At 38.5% G+C, this 7,500-nt stretch overlaps 1 protein-coding gene across 1 annotated transcript in view; it reads left to right on the forward strand.

Moving 5' to 3' along the window:
- The window catches only part of LOC106874780 (cholecystokinin receptor type A), a 191,307-nt gene that overhangs the window by 110,386 nt on the left and 73,421 nt on the right, over positions 1 to 7,500 (forward strand). The window lies entirely within an intron of this gene.

Raw genomic sequence — 7,500 nt, forward strand, 5'->3', positions numbered from 1 at the left:
GTTAATTTCAATGGGAAAAATTGATTTGTAAAACGAGTAGATCGTAAAACGAGTAGATCGTAAAACGAGTAGATCGTAAAACCAGCTCGGTCATGGAACGAATTAAACTCGTACTGCGAGGTATCACTATATATATATATATATATATATATATATATATATATATATATATATATATATATATGCCTTTTTACCTCTTACTTGTTTCAGCCATCAGACCGCGGTCATGCTGGGGCACCACCCTGAAGGGTTTTAGTCGAAGGAATCGACATCAGGACAAATTTTTTAAATCCTAGTACTTATTCGATCGGTGTCTTTTGCCGAACGGCTAAGTTACGGAACGTAAACACACAAACCCCGGTTGTTAAGCAGTAGTGGGGGACGGAAACGGACAGAAACACATAACATACACACATACATGTATACAGACACACACACATAGATACACACACACACACACACACACACACACACATATATATATATATAAGGGGCATCTTCCATTTTCCGCCTACCAAATCCACTCACAAGGCTTTGGTTGGCCCGAGACTATAGTAGAAAACTCTTGTCCAAGGTGTCACCTAGTGGGACTGAACCCGAGACCATGTGTTTGGGAAACAAGCTTCTTACCTCACAACAACGCCTGGGCTGAAAAGTTCGTAGTCTGATTACGAAGGAGCGATGCTAGAGCTGTGAAATTTTGCATGCATTGATTTCAACCCTTTTTTTTTTATTAATAACCGCATTGGTTCTTTTCAGAACCTTTCAGAAACCTATATTTGACTGTTCGGAGAAGACTTCAAAAATAACTAGGAGACATTTCTCTTGAGAATGAACAAAATTTGGCATCGCGGTGGCGGACATGATGGCTGACATTAGCAGATGACACTCCAGCTTTATAAACTGTTCAAAAGTGAGCAGCCATATTCAGTAAGTGAAAGGAGAGTTTTGAAGATGACACAGGGTCTGGATATCCTGTGATAGCCACCGCCGAGGAAAACATCGATCGTGTTCATCATATGATGATGGATGACAGGCAATTGATTATAAATCAAATAGTCAATGCTGTTAGTATATCTCGTGTGAGAGTTGAGAATATTCTGCACAATGAACTTGGCATGGTGAACGTTTCTGCTCGGTGGGGGCCACATCTGAGATCTGATCAAAAGCGTACCAAGCTAATCACATCACGGGAACATCTGACATTGTTTCAGATTGATGCAAATGGTTTCCTCGAACGTTTCCTAAGGCAGGATATTTGTTGGTTTCATCGCTTTGAGCCGATGACAATCCATGCAGTGCAAACACTCCTCTTCACCTACTCCAAAGAAGGCCAAGGTCGTTTCATCTGCAGGGAAGTGATTTCCTGTAAAAGACATTGTGTTTATCTTCAAATGGGTCACACCATCGATGGGGAGTACCATGCAAACACGCTGAGACAGTTACGAAAGGTCATCAAGATCAAACGGCTCGGAAGACTGACGAAAGGGGTCTTGTTGCATCAGGACAATGTTCCTCGCTTCCAATGGTCGCTGTGCATGACTGCGGCTTTGAACTATTTAGTTACCGTCCTTATTTTCCTGATTTGGTCCCATCTGGCTATCATTTGTTCCTCAACATGAAAAAAAAAAACCCACTTGGCAAGGAACCAGTATTGTCGTGATGACGACGTCATATCTTCTGTCGATGACTTTTTGAACAAAATGAAAGCTTCTTCACCAATGGGATCCAAGCATGTGTACTCACATTTTATACAATTTTATTTGGTAGAAATCAAAAAAATTGATGGAACGGTAGATAGTCTCGTGAAACGGAGAAGTGGAAAGCACAACAATGTCAACTCTTCAGCCACTTTTGTAGCTTTATACCGATTAAAAAGAATAAAATACGTAAATATACTCCAGTACTGAGTCCAGTCTCGCCTATTTATTCTTGCAAACACACAAAGACATGCACGAATATATGTTTAAATTACTCAGTCTTCAGGCTTTGCACTCCGAACCTAGGCTCTGAGTATTCTAACATCTGATATAACAGGGATATCTAACCACTCAAACCAACCAACTGAATTCTATATCAGACAATGTTTATTCTATGTAAATAAATGTATTTTGATATATATAACTTTTCTTACATTACTATATATATATACATACATATATGTGTGTGTTTGCGCGCGCGTGTGAGTATTTGTATGTATGAACATATATAATAATAACAACAATAGCAACAACAACAATAATAATAATGATAGTAATAATGATAATATATATACATACATATGTGTACACACATACATACAAGCATATGTGCGCTCATATATCCACAAACGCTGTTAACTTCGGCACGTTTACACGACCACACATATTTATGTAGCTTCACATTGATACACACTCCAATATTTTGTGTACATATAAATGTATGTATGTATGTATTTATGTATATACATATATATATATAGAATACATATGTAGGTATATTTATCAAGGTGTGTTGATATCTGTGTGCATATTTGTTATACAAACACACAGAGCAACCTCTTATATTTGTATGTATGAAAGCGTGCGTTAGGTGTGTGGCGCGTGCGCCTCTGTGAGTTTATTTCTAAGAGAGAACCTCCATGATTTTAATCTCAACCCAGAGCTCTCGGGAACCACTCATCAATCTACCTCATTCCTTGAATTCTCTTATCACCATCTTTTATACTTCGTTCTACCCATTTTTTGCCCTTACCGCATTCACCGCCATCTTCCTATCTACCCTTCTATCTTTACACATTAATCTTTATTATTTAATTTTGTTTATATTTTTGTTTTCTAAATTCCATTTTTATCTTTTATCTTGTTTTTATATTTTACCATTCATCATCATAACTGACAACATTAGCATACCTTACTTGTTTTTGTTTTTTTGAAAAAATCTTTATGATTTCATAAGAATTTATAAACAACCGAGTGCACGCGGGATAATTCTTTCTTCGGAATTGATTCTCGAAACACATTCGAAGCTATAAAAGATAGCATGGAAATATTGAGTTGAAAATTCCTTTTGGATTAAAACAGCCGAAAACTGCTCGTGGTACAGTGGTAGACTGCCTGTCATATGTGCAGTTGATGTAGGTCCGGATCCCATGGACTGCCTTCGACTTTTTTCTATCCAAAAGCATTTTTCAACCCGATGCTATTAATTATATTTCTATATCTAATTCAAGAGCCAATTCCAAAATTACTTTTTTTCATTCTCATTGTTATTTGATATTTTGCTTTTCCGAGTTTTATTGCTATTACTCGTCTGAAAAAAATGCCTTGTGGTGTATGTTCTCGCACTTTCTATTCTGACGTTCAAATCCCGTTGAGCTCAACTTTATCCTTCAGCGTTTCGGGGTCGATAAAATAAAATACCAGTCATGAGCTAGAGTCGATGGTATCGACTCCTCTCCCTACAATTAAGATTGCGTGTTTTAAAATTTGAAACAAATTAGCGGCGCACTGGCAGAATCTGTGGCTCGTTGAACAAAATACACCGTTTCTTCCAACTCTTCACGCTCTGACGAAAAACAGTGAAAATATAATTCCTTAAAATTTGAAATTGCAAGAATTTGGAATATGAAAACTCTGAAGGTCGTGCCTATAATAATTGGTGCATTGGCAACTGTAAGCAAAGGTATAGACAAATGGTTTAAGGAGATTGGAATAGAATGTTCTGAAGAGAGTCTACCGAAAGGTTGCCTCTTAGGGACAGGAAAGATTATCAGGAGGGTTCTAAGCACCTGAAACACTATTGAAAGCTTGGGGATACCTAAAGTTACAGGTAGTAACCCGCTACCAACATAAACCCTACCAGAAGTAAGTACGAACCTGAGTCGTATAATAATAATAATAATAATAATAATAATGATGATAATAATAATAATAATAATAATAAACACTTTCAATACAGTAACCATAAGAGCATCACAGCAAACCACAGCACATACCCAAGGCACACAGAGCTACGCTCGGTAGTGAAGTGAAAGCACGTTATAAAAATAAAATAATAATAATAATGGAAAAGAACATCACAAAATACTGTGGAATTTTAACATACAGTGCGACCAAGCCATAGAAGCGAGACGGCCAGATATCGTGCTCATCCATAAAGATGAAAAAAAATCAAAGATAATAGATATTGCAATACCAGGAGATTGGAGAGTAAAATTTAAGGAAACAGAAAAGATTGAGAAAGAAACATTTGAACAAAAAACATAGAAGCTATACCTGGACGTTCGACACTACACATTATCCTAAAAATAGCCCTGCTTGGAACAAATGCTTGATATGTTTGAGGGTTATGGTTGGTGTGACACGGGTGGACAGGATGAGGAATGAGGAGGTGCGAAAGCGAGCAGGAATGAGAGAAAATCTAACAACCAGAAATGATAGACGAATGTTGAGGTGGTTTAGCCACATGGAGAGGATGAATGAGGAGCGGATGGTAAGGAGGATGATGAAAGAAGTAGTGGTAGGCAGCAGAACCAGGGGCAAACCTCGGTTTGTGTGGATGGATGGATGGAGTGAGGAAAGCGCTGGTGGTTAGAAGTGTTGAAGTGAGAGAGGCAAGAGAATTTATTAATGATAGGAAAGCTTAGAGAGTGTTTGTGGATGGATGAGTGAATTGATGTTGCTCAAAGGGGTACAAAACCAGCATGATGCGATGGGGGTAAACCAATATATGCTGTCGGGCCTCGCTACTGGTATTGGGAGGTTGCGTTCTATGCTTTGACCCTAGCATAGGACGGAGCTCGCCTCTTTGAGCTGGGAAATGAATGGAATGTTTGGTGTGCGTCTTGGTGTGGCTACCCCTCCTAAAATATGGGGAATAGACCTCGGTATATATATACACATACATATACATACAAACACACACATATATACACACAGACGCGCGCGCACACACACGCATACATACATATATATATATATATGAATAGCCCACATCCTACGCAAGACACTATCAATTCAATGATACAACCCACACAAAACAATCCTAATAACGAGCAGAAGTAGTGGGGGGGGGGGGCAGCCATCATAGCCATGCGTCGAGAGGGATTCTTTGGGATTTCATTCATCATTTTTAAACAACCCTTATTCAGGGACCTTTTGAGTGGGTTTGGTTACTCGACCTGAAGAGGTTTCTGACTGCAAAGAATTTATCCGATGTTCTGACAAGGTACAAAACACACTATTGTAACAAGAAGGTGTTAGTTAATATCATGGGCCCAATACTATTACAAGTACTTTAATTTGAACTCAGACGATAAAGGGCCGAATAGATACCGCTAGGCACTTTTCCGACATTCTATCGATTCTTCTAATCCTTTGACCTCGGAGATATTACTACATATTATGATGCATTTAGTCCAAAGTTCTGACATTTCTGTCGCTCTTTTGGTTTTATATAAAAAAAAACAGTAAAGATAGCGTTAAATAACATTACAATCTCTGGAATTACCATTATGTTCAGACAAAAAAAAAAAAGAAAACGGAAAGAAAATTAACCCGGAGCAATACTGGACGCGATTTCTGACATTAAAAGTCTCATCAATCAAAAAATAATGTAGATTTGCCATCGTATGATGGTCAAGCCATGATGATTGACCTCCTCCTCCTCCTCTTCCTCCCCCTCCTACTCCTCCTCCTCATCATCATTATGGTACAATGTAGCTTCCAGGCTAAGTGTCTCGTTACATATAGCGATGATGATTAAAATGAATATTGTAAAGATAATGGCGATGATGATGATTATGAAAACATTTGACCCCCACCATTTTATATACACATACACATTATATACATACATACATACATATATATATATATATATATATATATATATATATATATATATATATATATATATATATATATATATATATATATGTATGTATATATATATATGAGAGAGAGAGAGAGAGAGGATTGAAGGAGCGAAAGAGAGACGTGCAAATATATTCCAAGTTAAAACTTTCTCTCATTGCCATTTCGACTTCCCGGTTTTTGACTGTGACTTCGATGGCAGACAGAGGGACGCCCACAATTCGAACAGAGCTAAAAACATATTCATAACAGGTGTTATTTCTCTCCTGAAGCACACGCTTTAGTGCCTGCATTCTTACGCGTTCCCGGTCTGGGAATCGAACTCACTATCTCATACTTATGAGCCTGACATTCTAACCAGTGAGCCATGCGCCTTCACACACACACACACACACACACACACACACACACACACACACACACACACACACACACACACACACACACACTTACATAAACAGGCCTATGAACGATTGATTCGGTGTGCATTGCTGATGAAGCGTGACTACCCAAAAACACACGTCCCATAGTCCAATGACGTCATATAGAACCCTAGAAAGTCTTTCACGCATATCATTTATGAGAATTTTATGAGAACTTCCTCGTATGTCTATTTCCGCAATGAAAGTTCTTCCCGCCCTCGACTATACAAAATATGTTAAATGTGCGCACGCCCCCCCCCCCACCACCGCGTGAACACACAACACAATGTAGAATGCAAAGAAACGGTATTAAATGATCCATTCCTTTTCTATAGTAAACAACTCCTTCTTCAAGATAAATAACTACATAATGCTTTCTCTTTTATATACTGCTCGCATTGAATCAGATGTGTCTATGGTTGAGTATTTCGAGGATTATTAACGTAAACCACAGACAAAATCCGCTGGACATTGGGTGTGTGTCTGTCTGTGTGCCTGTGAGTGTGTGTGTGAAAGAGAAAGACGGAGAAAGAAAGAGAGAGAGTGAGAGAGAGAGAGAGAGAGAGAGAGAGAGAGAGAGAGAGAGAGAGAGAGAGAGAGAGAGAGAGGTCTGCACTTTAAAATTACACGTACAAACCGTTCTGCAGGATTCCACATAGTTTCCACCTAACTCGTTTTACCCACAAAGCTTGGATCGACTCGAAATAATGATAAATGATACTGTGGCACTTGCCTAAAACACCACACCCTGGTATCGAACACCACACCCTGGTATCGAACACCACACCCTGGTATCGAACCATGAATTTCGTGGTCGGGAAGCGAACAGCGTCATATTGTAGAAACAAGCGTTTTTTCTCTACTTGGTTTGGTTTTTTTTAATTTTCTTCACTTATTTCTTTGTTTTTTTCTTTCATTCTGTTATCAACCTCTTTGTCATGTGTTAAGCAAAACAAACGAATTCATCGCGATACGTTATTTTTATCTGACAACAGATTTCAAGAGATATTTTTTACTCCCACTACTTCCACTTCTGCCGCCACCTCGTTGTAAGATAAAACGGAGTTGTAGGCTGCCAAAATGAAGAGAAGATAAAACTGTGACAAGTCTTATGTCGTAAACACAACAACCCCACCCTCACCTCGACTCCTTATCAATATTGATGATATTAGCTGCATCGTGTACTTTTAGTATTCCACTTTGCAACATGGTTTCGGGTTCAA

This window comes from Octopus bimaculoides, chromosome 11, assembly GCF_046866305.1.
Source record: "Octopus bimaculoides isolate indiv1 chromosome 11, ASM4686630v1, whole genome shotgun sequence".
In the NCBI taxonomy this organism is placed as follows: domain Eukaryota; kingdom Metazoa; phylum Mollusca; class Cephalopoda; order Octopoda; family Octopodidae; genus Octopus; species Octopus bimaculoides.